We start from the raw sequence: 17701 nt of genomic DNA on the forward strand, positions 1-17701 counted from the left end.
TTTCCCGCAAGCCTGTTCTGCCTGAAATTTTCTTGCTAGTTAATGTCCTCTTAATTTTTTTAGCTGCTCAGTCCAAAATGTTGGTTTCATCATTGACTCCTGTCCTTCTCTCCTGTACTATATTAAATCAATCCTACCAAGTCTTTGAAATGTATCCAGAATTTGACCACTTTGTCATGACATTCGTTGCTCCCATCCTGACCCAAACCACCACCGTCACTCACTTTGGATTACTAAAACGGCTTTCTGGCTGCCATTGAAATCTTGCTTTTGTTCATTCTAACACTCATAACACATAGCCAGAATGGTTTCATGTAACTCAGGTCTTGTCTCTTAGCTCAAAACTCACCAATGGCTCCCAACTCAGAGTAAAAGCTGGTGACCTTGACTTTATATGATCTGACCCAGTTACCTCTCAAAAATAATCTCCTTTCTAGTTGGTATACTGTTCATCCTACTCCAGCTACGCTGGCCTCCTCCATATTCCTCTAACAGGGCAGACATATTTCTGCCTCCAGACCCTAGTATATTCTGTTTCTGCTGCCTGGAATGTTCTCCTGTCAGATATTCGCAGGGGAGTTCCTTCAACAACCTCAAATGTTTACTAAAAAGTAACCCTAGTGAGTTTCTTTCCTGGTTACTCTAAAATTTCATTACCTTACACAGTCCTTCATAGCCCTTTCTCTTACGTAGGTACTTTTTTTCCTTAAAGATAACAAATTTTTAATTCTAAAAGAATTTTAGGCTCCAGTAGGACATTAGAGAAATAAAGTTCCTAGTAACAGATATTCCAAGTGGTGGATTTGCTGGTGTAAAGGCATGATCACCTTCTGATGACTTGGCCATGCACTAGTATCCCTGTCCACTGTCTGCTGGGGTGGGGAGGGGTCTTCAGACCCAGAAAGCCTGGCCCATGGCAGGTAGAGGGCTTGGCTGCCATGCTAGTGTGCTGAGACTGCTGCACAAAAGTACCGCAAACTGGGTGATTTAAACAACAGAAATGTATTGTCTCATGCTTTAGGGGGCTAGAAGTCTAAGGTCAAGGTGTTGGCAGGGTTAATTCTTTCTGAGGTCTGAGGAAGAATCTAGATTCTGGTGGTTTGCTGATAATCTTTGACATCCTTTGGCTTGTAGAAGCATCACCCATCTCTGCCTTCATCTTCACAGACATTCTCCCTGTGTGTGTATTTCTAAATATCTCCTTTTGATATGGCTGTGAGTCACATTGGATTAGGGGCTCACTCCATGTTAGTATGACCTCATTTTAGCTAGTTACATCTACAACCACCCCATTTTCAAATAAGGTCACATTCTGAGGTACTGGAGGTTAGGACTTCAGCATATGAATTTTGGGAGGGACACAATTTAACCCATGACAGCTACTGTCTTCACATCTCCACAGGGATGCCCAAGTGTTCCTGCAGGGGACCAAACGAAGAACAGCAGGAGGAGCTGTATGGAGCATAGAGATTGACTTAGCATTAGGAGGAATTTACATACTGGCTCCCTTGAGGGGAGGGGAGCACCCATTACAGGAAAACAGCAGACACCAGATGACCATCTGGCAAGAATTCTGTGGAGCAGATTCATATCAGGAGGAGAGCTGTAAAATCCTTTTAGCTCTGGAATCTGAAGTGACACCAGCTAGCAGGGATGCCTGGGTTTACCTGCAAGCCAAGCTAGTCTACCAAGTATTTTGGCTCAGGATTATTGGGCTCATGGCCTCATTTCGCAGGCTCATTTGTCCTTGTGCCATTGGCCTTGACAATTTCGGTCCTCTGGGCTGACCTGCCTGATCCCCCAAATCTGGAGAGCCCTAAGAAGCTGTGTCCTCCTGCATATTTTGCAAATATCCAGCATGGGATTTTAAACTGTGGGAAGATGCCAGGAGGCAGTCAAAGACCTCCAGTGTGAATTCTTATTTGTGGAAGGAGTAGCTGCCACCTGACCTACCTTCATAAACCAGTGGTGCATGGATAGGGACTTTATTGGTGGGGCTTGGGAAGCTGTGACTGAGCCCAGCATGCACACTGTGAGGGCTTGGTGCAGCTACCAGGAGACAGGGATGAGGGGACCAGCCTCTGTAGGTCCTGCTGCTTGGAGCACCTGTCCCTTCTCAGTTCTTAGGGGCAAGTGTACATGGAGAGGGCTCAGCACTTAAAAACTGCGGCATGACCTCATAGATTCCCACAGACTCCCTGGACCTTTCGGTCATAGTCAGTGCAGTCTTTCTCCTGCAGAATGTCACTGAAGACTATCCCTGACTTCAGGCCCTCAGCAGCAAACCCAGCCGAGGGCTGGAATCACATGGTTTGAAGCCCTGACACTCAAACTCTACTATGGTTTTGAACTTCTCTCTGTCTTTGGCATTGTAAGATTTGATGGGGCCACTCAGAGTCTCAGTGGAGTTTTCTGTGTGCACAGCTTGCCCTTCTGGACCATGAAGGAGCTGCCATGGCCTCTATTGAGTGCCACACTGTCCATCAGTGGATGTACCGCCACTTCTCTGAAATCTCTCTATAATCTCATTATCACCTCTCATTTTCAGGCACCGCTAGAAGTCTTCATCCACAGGCCAGATGACATTCTCCAGTGCAGCTTTGAGCTGTGGTCCAATTTTCCCTATCAGGGTCTGGCTTAGTCCAGTGCCGGCTGTAGTCACTTATTTATGCTTTATCCTTTGTGGATAACATTAATATATTACATATTTTATTTTTATCATGTTTATTATCTGCTATATTATAAACTCCACAGGGAAAACAGTTTTTATCTCTTCCGTTTTGTCTGTTCCCTTTACTGCTATACCCCTGGCACTTAGAGGACTACTTGGCCCATGCTTAGCACATTTTCATAAGTGAATACTGAGCAGCATTTGGAGGCTTCTGTCTGCTACATGTGAGCCCTGTAGTTGTGGGTGTCACTGTGACTGGGACGTGGAAACTTGTTGGGCAGTGGTACGAGCAGCGGGTTGGTGGCGGGGATGCTGGCATCATCTATTCATCAACCGGGATAGAAGTACTGGTGTAAATTGGCCAAAAATCAGCTCTGGGGGCTTCAACAATTCCTGAATTTTCCTACCTCTGCACCTTTGCTTAGGCTGTGCCTTTTATATGATATGACTGCCCCTTCTCCATAGGTTCCTAATAAAATTTTACTTATGTTCAAGATGTAGTTTACAGTTAATTTACCTTTTTATATCACCCAAATCAGAATAAACTTAAAGTTTTCTCCAAGCTTTATTAGGGCATATTTGACAAAGATTGTTTATATTTATGGCATACAACTAGGTGTTTTGATAAATGCATACATTGTGAAATTATTAATTGAAGCTAATTAACGTATCAGTCACCTCACATACTTAACATTTTTGTGTGGGGAGGACATTTGAGATCTAATCTCTTAACAACTTTCATGTGTGCAATGTTATTATTAACTGCAGTCACCATGCTGTACAATAGGTCACCAGAACTTATTCATCCCGTCTAACCAAAACTTTGTACACTTCGTGCCTATCAGAGCATGCTGTATTTAACAAAGGAGACAATATTCATTTAGCTGTTAATTCAATCATTAATTAACGTATTCACCGAACAAATATTTTCCAAGTGTTTGGAATACGCCAAGCACTAGACTGTATGCATTCTACTTCTGAAGGTTCTTTTCTTAACTGTTCAAAGGAAAAAAAAAAACAACAAAAAAACAAAAAAACAAAGCAAAATGGAAGCCTCTAACTCATCCTGCCTTGTTATCTTCCGTGAGCAGGACTAGGTCCATTTCATGATATATACTCTCTGGAACAGGGAAACTCATGGAGAGAAAAAAAAACCCACAAATAACTTGAACCATTTTTTTCCATGTCATTTGGACAGAACAAAAACACCTTTTGAGGAGGTAAACTTAAATCATTCAGCTTCCAAAGTACAAAGTGTGAGAAACGGAATAAGACTTACTTCATGTTCTCTTAGTATTTTATTTGTTCTTTATTTGTGTACATCCCAGTCCACAACGATTTAAAAGAACTTGAGGGAACATTTGAAATATACATGATGTAGAAGTGAAAGGCAAAAATAGAACAAGAAAACAGATTAAATGGGAGGTTAAAATTAGAATAAAAGCTAATTAAAAATATAGGACATACAGGTGAACAAAATTGTTATAACTGAACACTAACTTTGGAATTGAGTTGCCTAATAGCCAAAATGTAAAAGTTTCTTTTCACAATTTTATACCTATAGGATACTACTGATCTCTGAGAAGCTCAGTGCAAATAAGCTCCCCATAGAATAGTTCATCCTTTCTTTTTCTCAGGCGGAAATACATACTTTCTTTTTGGGAGAAGTTTCCCTGGCCATTAAATATATTTAAAAAGTTGAATACTTTGAAAATAAAACTGCAACAATTACGGTTAACCTGTTTATATTAAACTATTTAAATCTTTGATGATTTCTTTTAGTCTATAAGCATTTAGACAACACATTTCTATTGGTTTTTGGTTATAGTATGAATAGATATTTTAGTAATTCAATATGCAGTTCCTCATTATTTGATATTATGCAGTCAGATTTACACAGTTTTCATGGTTGTGATGGCTAATTTTAGGTATTGACATTACTGAATTACAGGATAATTAGAGAGCTGATAAAGCATTCTTTCTGGGCATGTCTATAAGTTTCCAGAGGAATTTGACATGTGAGTTGGTGAACTGAATGGGGAAGACCCATCCTCGTGTGGACAAGCACCGTTCAATTAGCTGGGGGCCCAGACAGAACAAAAAGTCCGAGAACCTCTCCCTTCTCCTCTGGTCCTTGGATATTATTAGAACTCTAGGTTCTCTGATCTTCAGGTGCTGAGACTTGTGCCAGTTGCCCCCTGGTTCCCAGGCTCTTCAGCCTCAGGCATAAGAGTTACACCATCAGCTTCTTGGTTTGGAGGCCTTTGGATTTGTACTGAGCCCTGCTACCAGGCTCTCTGTGTCTCCAGCTTGCAGGTGGCCTATGCTCAGCTTCCATAATCCCATGAATTAATTCTGCGAATACATCCTCTCTCCTCTCATGTATTTATCTAACTTTATATCCTATTGGTTCTGTTTCTTTGGAGAGCCCTGACCAATGCAGATTTTAAAATCAAGAATGAGGACTCTTGGCAGCATTCACATGGTGCTAATTTTGCAGGCACACTGAGCGCATGAGCTATGGAGGCAAGCCTGCCTCCCTCTAGATTTCAAAGGGTGCTGCAGAGACCTGCCACAGCGGCAGAGCCACTGCAGAGAGCTGCACTAGAGGGCAATGCCTAGTGGAGCCACTGGGTAGGTTCCAGCTCTGAGATCCCAGAATTGTAGAGCAACCAGCTGACGACCCCAGCCTGGGAGGGCTGCAGGCTTGAGGCTCCAACCCATGAAAACAGCTGCACGAGTGGAGCCCAGCAAAGCCAGGGAGAGGGGTTGGGGCCAAAGCCTTGGGGAACCAACCCCCACCCCGGTGTTCTTAGGAAGTCACTACGTGGAATCAAAGGAGATTATTTTCAAGCCTTAGAATTTAGAGTTGTTTTTCCTGTTGGATTTTGTACTTACTTGGAGTCTGTTTCCTCTTTCTTCCTTACTGTTGCTTTCTTTTGGAAGGGGAATCCTGTGCCTGTTGCCATTTTGGGACGTATCATTGTTGAAGTGAACTTAAATCACCTGCCTGAGGTAGTGTTTATCAGTTTTCTCTATTGTAAACTTATTCTTTTTTTCTCCATTTTCATTTCCTTTTTCCTTATTGACTTCTCCTTGAAAGGAAGTCAGTATGTGAAGCCCACACAGAAGACCACACTGAGAGTAGGGAGTCACGATGCAGCTCCCTGACCGCAGAGTATTTACACAAATTATTTGGAATACTTTCATGTGGGATGTTTGTCTCTTCTCTCTCATTTATTCATGTATTCAGTCAGTTGTTTATCAATATCAGTTTGAACTCATGGATATTTACTTTATGCTTCAGGTTATAATCCAGCACTACTCTACTTGTTTTGTTGCTCAATTTTTTTTTCAGCTTTGGCCACTGGGGCATTTTGAGTTGACTCCTGTGTCCCTTTGATATACTCCCATCATTGTGTGCATGTGCATGTGCATGTGTGTGTGTGTGTATGTGCACATACACATACTTTCTAACTTTTTGACACAATAATGTACTCCAGGCTCATGTTATATTTATCCTGCCCCAGTTCTAGAATCAGCCACTTCTCTAAAGAATACTATTCCTTTTGTTAGAAGTATTAAAAACCCAAATCACAATGCTGTGCTTTTTGCTACTGGGTGTCGTTACTTCTAAGCCCTCTCAGCAGACAGAACAAGGATATATGTGTGTATACTAACTCATGTATATATAGGTAACTCTAAATGTTTATATAACCATCTAATCTATGTAAAGCTATCATAAGTACTGATATCTTCAACTGTAATCCACTATCACATAAACCGTTCTAGCTGATGCTTATTTTTTGTTTTCTAAATTTATTATTTCATTTTTGTTTATTACATTTACCAGTTTCTGTATTCTTGATTATTTCCAAACTCGCACTCCAAAAGTGAGACAACTGGGTCGCCCCCATATCCACTTATTTAATTGTTCATTGCCACTATGCCTGTATAGCAGTATTAGAATTGCTAATCAATATTCCTCTGTGAAACAAATATATTAATTAGAATACTGTACTTCAGCATAGTTTTTTTTCCCCATTAGTCTTACAGACTCTACCCATTTTCAAAGTTTCTTTGGTCAGTGATGCATTCCCACCTTTTCCTTCAGTAAGGTTGTTTCATCCACTTGCAATACAGTTAGATTGTCTTGCCATGTTCTGTATTTCATCCTGTCATCTGCCAACATCCTAAAGATCTTTAAAAATTTACATACATCCATGTCCACCCTTTGTGCTGTAAAGTTCTATGAGTTTCCACAAATGCTTGGTGCTACATGTCCATCATTATAGTATGAAACAGAATAGTTTCATGCTATAAAAATTCCACTATACCTCAATTTAATCCTTCCTACCTCAGGCTCCTCCCCAATCTGGCAATCACTTTTTAAAGATACTTTCTTTTTTTGGGGGGGGTGGGGGATGGAGTTTTGCTCTTGTTACCCAGGCTGGAGTGCAATGGCGTGATCTCGGCTCACCACAACCTCCGCCTCCTGGGTTCAGGCAATTCTCCTGCCTCAGCCTCCGGAGTAGCTGGGATTACAGGCACGCGCCACCATGCCCAGCTAATTTTTTGCACCTTTAGTAGAGACAGGGTTTCACCATGTTGACCAGGATGGTCTCGATCTCTTGACCTCGTGATCCACCCGCCTCGGCCTCCCAAAGTGCTGGGATTACAGGCTTGAGCCACCGTGCCCGGCAAAGATACTTTCTATAGATTTTTAAAATGACTTAAGCTGCTATAAATATTTACATACATCCTAAATGTCTAGGAGTGTGATTGCCAGATTTCATAGTAAGATTACATTTAGCTTTGTAGGAAACTGACACACTGTCTTCCAGAACGGATGCACTATTTTGAATATTGCATGAGTGTATGAATGAATGAGAGTTCCTGTTGCTCTGCATCCATGACAGTAATTTTTATTGTCATTTCTTTTTGGATTTTAGCCATTCTAGTAGGTGTGCAGGGGTATGCATGGTCTCTGGCTAGATGTCTAAGGTAATTCTTATTCTTTTTCTTCTATAGGTAAGATATTTATCATCTCTTCTAGGTTCTTTCAAGATTTTCTCTTTGTCTTTGGTTTTCCGAAGTTTGAATGTGATACGTCTAGGTACACTGAAGTTTTATTTGCTTGTTCCTTTAGTTTTTATCCCGGTCGGTGTTTTTGAGCTTCCCAGATCTGTGGTTTTCTGTCTGTCATGAATTTTGCAAAGTTCTCAGCCATTATTACTTTACACACTTCATTTGCTCTCTTCTTTCTTCTTCTGGTGTTCCAACCCATTCGTTACACATTTTGAGATTTTCCACAGTTTTTGGATAGTCTGTTATGGTTTCTTCATTCTTTTTAATTTTGCTCTGTTTTGCCTTGCCTTTCAGTTTGGGAAGTTTCTGTTTGGAAACTTCTGTTTGGGAAGTTTGGGAAGTTTCTTCAAGCTTACTGATGCTTTCCTTGGCTGTGGTTAGTCTTGTGATATACTCATCAAAAATATTCATCTTTTCTGTTGCAAGTTTTAAAAATTTAATCTGATGATTAAATTTCACCTTTTGGTGGGCCTGAGTTCCTGGGCTGTGACCTTAATAAGTGTTTCTTAGCCTTTTTACTTCCCTTAGGTGAGAGAGTAATGCCAAAAAGGGCTGGAGTAGGAGAAATGCCTTGCTCCAAATGAGCAAATATATTTGTAAACAAATAGTTATTATTTAAAACATATTAAATTCTTACTAAAGAGGAATACATTTCCTAGTAAACACTGAACTGTTTGAAGCTACTCAACTGTTGTTGGCCCCTGTTTTCAACCTTTTCCCTGTGGTTTTTAATAAAGGACAGAAGGGTGAGGGCAAATTTTGGGACTACTCAGGGTTTTTTTGGCTTGGTGTTGACTCCTCTTCCTTGAGGTTGAGAAGCTCTGGTATAACAAAAAGATCAACAGAATGCTTTGAGTAGGTTCTAATATTTATCTTAGATTAAAGCTGAAGATCGGATATGTCAACTGATATGCCCCAAACCACATGGTTAATCTATGGTGCTGTAAACTCCAAGTTTTAAAATTCCAGCTAGGACTATCAGCCATGTGGTTTGCAGGGTACTGAATATTTTCCTGGGACACAGGTACTTAAAGCAGGAAGGCCCCAGGAAAACCAGGAAATGCCAGTCACCATCACGGGAAATTAAAAACTCTTACTTGAAACCAACTTAAAAAGATAATACAAGTGACGAATTTTCCCCTTTGCACTTATTTTCTGTGTGCTGATAATAAAACTTGCTCAGAGCATGCCTATAGATATAACATGGCAAATTATAGGAGGATCAGTTTCCTGGCAAATAGTTTATACATTACTTCATTACTCGTATCAGAGTCATCTGAGATTTCTATCGGTCTGACTAAACAATAAAACAGACAGAAGCTTCTCTTTTCATGGGAACTGCATAAATGCTAAGCCTATCTACCTACTGGCAACCTAAGCTTGGGTGGGAGTTTGACGGCAGCTCTGAGTAAATCTTTCTCTACTTGAGATTTTAGCACCAGAATCAGGAGTGGGAGGAAACAGGATGGGGCTGAAGGGAAAGATCTTTGCATAGCCAGACTTGGGAACAGCTTATCCTGTCTCTACTGTCACCTCCACTGCAACTGGATTGTGTTTTCCTGAATGTAGGGAATGGATTGAGGTCACTGACATGTTCTAGTAGCACCAAAGTCCAGTTGATCATCAAAAAGCTTATATTCCCAGCACTCTGAAGAGGGGTCTGGGAGTGGAATTAAGGGTAGAGTTTCTGGCTGTCCTAAGCTAGTTTTGTGAACCAGGTGCTCTGATCTGAGACACCATCACAACTACCACCGTGGACCTGTGTGCCCCAATTCTTACAACTGGGATTAAAGCCTCAATCCCAATACTTCAGTTACAGTTATTATAATCACCTTGTCTCTTATTTTCCTCCAACCTGGGACTGAGGCACAGTGTTTTCCTAGACAGTTCCTTTTTCCAAGGACAAAAATCTTGCCAGCAACTCCCACAAAATTGCTTAGGACCTTGTGGATGAAGACTGATACTACCTATCGCTTGTAGACTGCAGCTTGAAATTCACCGTCTCTTCCAGCCCTGGTTTCACAGACAATCTGCTTTAAATCTAGTTGGAGATGAGTCTATCTCTTAGGCACTGTTTTGTACCTTGCCTGCTGAAATGGCAAGGTTTGAAACTTCCTTCCCACTCTCCTAGTCAGAAGGTCAGGTTTGTGTCAGGCTAAACCTGGACAGGTGCTACATAGGTGAGTGCACTGTCTGGGAAACTAGAGCACAGAAGAATGAAGTGGTGTACTGGAATTTTGTCAAAGGTTGGTTACTTGGGCATCAATTCAAGGGCTTTAATGGAGAATCTGACCCAACAGATGGCGGCAAAATGCGAGCCAGGGATTCAGGGAAGTGTTGGTAATAGGACTAGCAGAACTGCCAAATGAGAGACAACTAGCAGGAATTGTGGAAGGGTGGGTGAGCAGACAGGCACTAAAGCTTTGATCCTGGGATGGCTCAGACTTGTGAGGCATGTGGAATTTAGTTAAAGGGGATGTAATGAAATGACCACTGACCTGACCTAATAGGCATGTCTATTGCCATATCCTGCACGTTTGTGGCAAATAGTCTTACGTGAGGGAACAGCAACATCTCCCCAGTAATTACAAAATTGTGATTCAAATATTCTCTTTGTAACCTGCCAATACTCTGATCTTTGTTTCATCTAAATAGAGTTCTATTTTTGGCCTTTATCTATGCTGATTTGAAATCTTTAGGGAATACCTATTTAGATACATTTTTCCTCTGAGGGTTTCTGAGTAATTATTAATGATCATGCAACTGACAGTGAAAAATATTCTAAAATAATAATTGCCATGTTAGAAAAAGAGAAAAAGAGAAATTGAGACTGCCTTAGGCAAGAACCCCTAAGATTTCATGTTTTTACTTTTTGATGCTATAATGACCATGGAAAATTTTGCTTGAATATTTTCCATCCTTGGAAAAGGAGTTTCCAACTTTTTAGGAGGTAAAGTAGCACCTTTGCCTCACAGCCATTAGATTTTGGAGGAGGTATTTGTTGATAAGAAAATTTTTTACTGAAAGATCATGTATCTTGTGGCAACCTCTGTTCAGATGAAAATATCACAAGGGTGTGCCCCTGGGGTGTGTGTTTGTTGGAGGAGAAAGTCTGGCTGAAGGCTTTTCCCCAGTGAGCCATAGTTTCAGGGACTAATCTCTCCCACTTTGGAGAGAATATTCTGTTTATGTGGTCCCTGTTATTTTGAAAAAATGCCTCTGGGAGTCTCTGTTGTACCAGAGGAAGCTCTGTTACAACACTTTCATTTATTGTTTAGAACTTTGCTAAAAAGTACCAAAGCACGGCCAGGCATGGTGGCTTATGCCTGTAATCTCAGCATTTTGGGAGGCTGAGGTGGGCAGATCACGAGTTCAGGAGTTTGAGACCAGCCTGGTGAACACGGTGAAAGATCTACTAAAGATACAAAAAATTAGCCAGGCATGGTGGCAAGTGCCTATAATCCTAGCTACTTGGGATGCTGAGGCAGGGGAATTGCTTGAACTCGGGAGGCGGAGGTTGCAGTGAGCCAAGACGGCACCATTGCACTCCAGTCTGGGCTACAGGGCGAGACTTCATCTCAAACAAACAAACAACAAAAACAAACAAAAATAAAGTACCAAAGCATAGATTTTCAAAGTTCTCTTGTTGAGAAACCCATTTTGTTGTTCTGAGATGCCATTAATGTGTTAACATAAATTTAAGTCTTTTATGTGAAGAGATTCAAGTCTTCTAACTGACTTGGGGAATATGGAAAATGGGATAGTGTTTGTGAACATTGTTTTGATGACTTAGGGGTGATGATCATATCTGGGCACTTCTGGGAGCTGTTATTTTGGCTCAATACCTTGCCTCTCTTCCTGTCATTTTAATTATTTTTGTAAATAAATAAAATAATTATTTACATACAGGAACTTAATGAAACCTTTCATTTTAAAATACATTATCCCATAACTAAGAGTTAATAGAATAAATCTAATTAGTCATTTTGAAAGGGAGCTAACATCCCCTATACAAATTATGCCAGTGCACACTTATATGGTGTTTATGTTGAGCTTGGTGCTGGTCTGAGCACTTTACATATGTTTGCTCATCTAATTTTTATAACAATCATATGAAATAGTTGCTCTTATTATTCCAACACTGCAGATGAGGGAACTGAGGCTTGGAGGAGTTAAGCAAGGTTGGAGTTTGCACACACAGAGCTGACACCAGCCCATAGGGTCTTACTCTGTAAGCCTTTAGATGGTGTTAGAGGAACAAAATTGTCATTGGATCACAATGAGCTCAGGCCTTGATACAGTTCTCTGGTTTGCATAAATCAACTCTGCATTTCCTCTGCACGTTTAAAGTCACATGATCAATCTTGGACAGGTTGTTAAAATCCACAGCAATGGGAATCATTAAAACAAATGACATTAGGATGATGACATTTACGGACTACATATGCTTGGGGCTTTAATAGCGCCAGTTTTGTTTAGTTCCCATCAACTTCTTGATCATGCGGATGTGCTTTTGTCAATCATTTTTGCACTTATTTTCCTCGGTGACTTTGATTCCCTCTTCTGTTTGTTAATCAGCTTCTCATATTCACATGACCTTAACAGAGTGCTGATGCTTGCAGCTGCAAGAACAGAATGTGCTTCTAAATTGTAATTCTCCCAACCCTGGACGCTGAATCTTCTCTTTTTCCTGTCAACAGTTTGTACCCTCTACAAAGGCCCTGGTGTTTATTCTTCACTGGCATGTGCCCTTTGCCACCTGAAATACCTTGCTGGCCTTTTCACACTCTCTTCTTTCAACTTTAAGATCTTCCCTATTTGTCCTTTCTGCCTGTCCTTTGTTATTACTTATCACATTTCTCCTGGTCACCCTCACCTTTTCTTAGTTTGGGTCTCCTTCCTTATTTCTGGGCATCTTTCTTTCTATAAGTCATTGACTTTCTTCATGCATCCTACTTAGGAACTAATCTTCCACCTTTTCTTTTGTTAAAGTAAATTCTTAACCTTTTGAAAAATCCCATTCACTAAAATAAGCTCATGAGTATTAGTGTTTCCAAACATTTAGGTCTCTCCTTTTCTGACCCTTCTCTTCAAAATACCCAGCCTATTAAGAAGGGACACATTTCCAATATAATAAAAATAGTAGCGAACATTATCTGTGCCAGATGTAGTAGTTCACAATAGTCTTTACAACTCTGTGGGGTAAGTATCATCATTATCTTCACTTTACAGATGAGAAAGCTAAAGACCAGAGAGGGAAAGTAACTTGCTCAAGCCACACAAGATAGTTGAGTGGTGGAGCTAGGTTCTGAACATGGGTAAGGTGATTCCAAAGTGTGTGATTTTAACCCCTGCACTCTACTGCTCTTTAAAGATAGTAATCTGGCTACATAGCCTCTGTCATATCATTGTAATAAATATTTGAGTCTCCGCATCTCTTATGTAGATTGATCAGTATTGCCAATTACGGAATTTTCTGCTTCTAAATAATGAAAAGGCCTCTCAGCCATTGGGTTTCCTAGTGATAGTTTCTGTGCAACGTAATAACTTGCCCTTTATTTTGAAGGGAATGTTCCAACATGCCTGAGACCAGTGAACTCCAAAGAACTTCATGAGTAGAGCAGGCTCTAATATCTTTATCATGTTTATTTCCCTCACCCTGGGGAGTATGTTTCTTACTAAGACATCTAGAATACTTGCCACTTTTTACTCATTGGGTCCAATTTATATGATGTCATCAACAGAGTATGTGATTTTCTACAGAGTGTACAGATTGTTCATGCCCCTGCATGTTGTGATAGAGGACATAGTTCTGCAGCAATACCATTAACGTTTACTTGTCCACATCAAGTGAATGCAAAGTGCTTCTGATCTCCTCTCCTGATGGGTATTGACTAGAACGCATTTACCAAATCAATAGGCACCCCTTGACATCCTTGGGACTTCATTCATGTGCTTTAGTGAAAATACCAAATCTGGTTCGGGAGCTGTAACTAGGGCTAGTGCTGGTTATGTTTGTGTTAGTCCACTGTCATTTGTCAGGATCCACCTGTCTTTTCCACAGGCCAAACTAATGAATTAAATGGGTATAAACAGGGACCACTTCTTTCGAGTCTTTCAAGCCTTTTACTGTGGCAGTAGCCCATTCTACTCAGATTTTTTTTTGATTCACTACTTCAACTAAATGACTTCTGATGTCAAACACTCAGAGATTCTGTATTTTAATGGAAAATTGCTTAAGTACTAAATTAATATTTAAAGACTGAACAGAAGATGTCAAATTTATACATTCTTTAAACAAATTGTTTTTGTATACCTATTAAGGCCTGATGAAGAATTTTAAGAACTAACAATACTTAGAGGTAAGAGATCAATGAAAAATATAAGAAGAACGATTTATAATCCTTTGGATATATACCCAGTAATGGGATTGCTGGGTCAAATGGAATTTCTATTTCTAGGTCCTTAAGGAATCACCACACTGTTGAGCAATGAGAACGCATAGACACAGGGAGGGGAGCACTACATACTGGGGTCTGTTGGGGGGAAATGGGGGAGGGGGGGTGGGGAGTTGGGGAGAGATAGCATGGGGAGAAATGCCAGATATAGGTGAAGGGGAGGAAGGCAGCAAATCACACTGCCATGTGTGTACCTATGCAGCAATCTTGCATGTTCTTCACATGTACCCCAAAACCTAAAATGCAATTTAAAAAAAGAAAAATATAAGAAGATATAAACAGAGATCAAGCAAATATATTACTATTACTACTATTATTTTAGTAATGTTTAACATTAATGAGCACTTATTATGGGCTAGGCACTTTATTTACGTTTTCTCAGTTAATCTTTACTTAATCCACTGAATTGAATTCCATTACAGATCTCATTTTACAACCAAGAATACAGAAGAAATGTTAAGTAACTTTTTCTAATTTAAATACAGTTACTGGTGCCAATGGGGTTCAAATGCTCTAAACTGAGAGCTATGACCCCATGCTCACTACATCTCTATTGGTAGTGATGTGTTCTGTTGGGGACTGTAGTAATCTAAGTTTGTGATGACTGAAGTGGGAAGGCGGGTTATTAAATGAGGGAAGGAGAAAGATGCAGAAACACATGTTAATACAGCTCCTTGAATGCCTGGGGCAATAGGCAATTAGCCTCCACCTGAAGGTTATAAATGAGGAGTGAATAATTTTAGTGTTGAAGCTGCTGAAGAAGATAAAGGCATAAGAGGAATTTGGTTACTAGAATTCCCATGTCCCACAAAGTGATGTCAACATAATAATATTTTGTATACTTTATAGATATGGTACAAAGAAATAAAAGGCATTTATGAGGATAACCTCTTAAGAAGGCAGAGAAGGCTTATTACCATCTCCTTTTTCTGTTAGGTATATTATAATCCCTCTGTTCCTTGCCCATGCTACAAATTAATAATCTAATAGGGTTTAAACTTAATGCTTGTTCAACAATAAGGTACCATTCTTCTTTTGAAATAGGGATGGTTGGGGTGGTGTTTAAATGCAAACACACTGGTTAAAAATATGTTTTTTTCATGTAATATAAACATACGCTATTGTTCTCTTTTTTAAAAAATAATTTTAAGAAGGCTACATTAAATAACAATAATGGAAATTAAATACATTATCCACAAACACCATGAAATACATTGCTTAATATTTTACTCCCTTCCAGTTCTTGTTAATATGTACATTATTTCTACCTAATTATAATCAAAGGAGAAATAAAATTTTGTTTTCTTTTTTCCATCAACCTCTGAGCAATTTCACATATAGCTGTTTAGTTTTTTAAATTAACATTTTAATGGCCATATTAACTCCGTAGAATTACTGTAGCAAAATGCATTTAACCATTTTCGTATCATTGAACATTTAGTTTTTTCTAATTAAAAAAAAATTTTAATTTTTGTGAGTATGTAGTAGCTGTATATGTTTATAGGGTACATGAGATATTTTGATACAGGTATGCAGTGCATAATAATCACATTAGGGTAAATGGAATATCGATTACCTCAAGCATTTATCCTTTGTGTTAGAAACAATCTAACCATACTCTTTTAGTTATTTAAAAATGTATAACTAAATACATTATTATTGACTATAGTCACCCTGTTGTGCTACCAAATACTAGTTCTTATTCATTCTATTTTTTTGTATCCATTAACCACCTCTACTTCCTTCCCAGCCCCACTACCCTTCCTAGGTGCTGGGAACACTCTTCCACTCTTTATCTCCATGAGTTCCATTGTTTTAATTTTTGGCCCCCATAAATCAGTGAGAACATGCAAAGTTTGTCTTTCTGTGCCTGGTTTATTTCACTTAACATCTCCAGTTCCAACCATGTTGTAACAAGTGACTGGATCTCATTCTTATGACTGAATAGTACTTCCCTGTGTATAGGTACCACACTTTCTTTATCCATTCTTCTGTTGGTGGACACTTAGGTCACTTCCAAATCTTGGAAATTGTGAATAGTGCTGCAATGAACATGGGAGTGCAGTTATCTCTTCAGTATACTGATTTCTTTTCTTTGGGGTATGTACCTAGCAGTGGGATTGCTGGACCATATGGTACCTTTATTTCTAGTTTTTTGAGGAACCTCCTAATTGTTCCCCATAGTGGTTTTGCTAATTTACATTTCCATCAACAGTGTATGAGAGTTCCCTTTTCTCCACATTCTCATCAGCATTTGTTATTACCTGCCTTTTGGATATAAGCCATTTTAACCCAGCTGAGATGATATCTCATTATAGTTTTGATTTGCATTTCTCTGATAATCAATGATGTTGAGCATCTTTTCCTATGCCTGTTTGTCATTTGTATGTCTTCTTTTGAGAAATGTCTACTGAGATTTTCTGCCCATTTAAAAATTGAATTATTATTATTTTTTCCTATAGAGTTGTTTGAGCTCCTTATATATTCTGGTTATTAATCCCTTGCCATATGGGTAGTTTGCAAATAATTTCTCCCATTCTGTGCTTTGTCTCTTTAGTTTATTTATCCTTTGCTGTGAAGATGTTTTTTAACTTGATGTGATCCAGTTTGTCTATTTTTGCTTTGGTTGCTTGTGCTTGTAGGGTATTACCCAAGAAATCTTTGCCCACTCCAATGTCCTGAAGAGTTTCTCCTAGGTTTTCTTACAGTAGTTTCATAGTTTGAAGTCTTAGATTTAAGTCTTTAATTCATTTTAATTTCATTTTTATGTACGGTGAGAGATAGAGGTCTAGTTTTATTCTATTGCATATAGTTATCCAGTTTTCTTAGCACCATTTGTTGAAGAGAATATTTCTCCCAAATGCATGTTCTTGGCATCTTTGTCAAAGATGAGTTCACTGTAGATGTACAAATTTGTGTTTGTGTTCTTTATTCTGTTACATTGGTTTATTGGTCTGTTTTTATGCCAGTACCATGTTGTTTTGGTTACTATAGCTCTATAGCATAATTTGAAGTCAGGTAATGTGATTCCTCTATTCTTTTTGCTCAGCATAGATTTGGCTATCTGGATTTTTTGTGGTTTCATATAAATTTTAGGATTTTTTTTTTATTTCTGTGAAGAATGTCATTGGTGATTTGATAAGGATTGCATTAAATCTGCAGATTGCTTTGGGTATTATGGACATTTTAACAATATTGATTCTTCTAATCCATGAACATGGAACATCTTTCTATTTTTTGTGTCCCTTCAATTTCTTTCATCAATGTTTTGTACTTTTCATTGTAGAGATCTTTCATCTCTGGCTAGTTCCTAGGCAGTTTTTTAAAAATTTGTATATTATAAATGAGATTACTTTCTTGGTTTATTTTTCATACTCTCCACTGTTGGCATATAGAAATGCTACTGAGTTTTGTATGCTGATTTTGTATTTTACAACTTTACTAAATTTATTAGTTCTAGTAGTGTTTTGGTGAAGTTTTCAGG

At 39.1% G+C, this 17701-nt stretch overlaps 1 pseudogene; it reads right to left on the reverse strand.

Moving 5' to 3' along the window:
* Nucleotides 1–2116: 2116 nt before the first annotated feature.
* LOC120360506 (CXXC motif containing zinc binding protein pseudogene) lies at nt 2117–2484 on the reverse strand (annotated as a pseudogene).
* Between the last annotated feature and the right edge of the window lie 15217 nt (nt 2485–17701).

The sequence above is a fragment of the Saimiri boliviensis genome, chromosome 11 (assembly GCF_048565385.1).
Source record: "Saimiri boliviensis isolate mSaiBol1 chromosome 11, mSaiBol1.pri, whole genome shotgun sequence".
In the NCBI taxonomy this organism is placed as follows: domain Eukaryota; kingdom Metazoa; phylum Chordata; class Mammalia; order Primates; family Cebidae; genus Saimiri; species Saimiri boliviensis.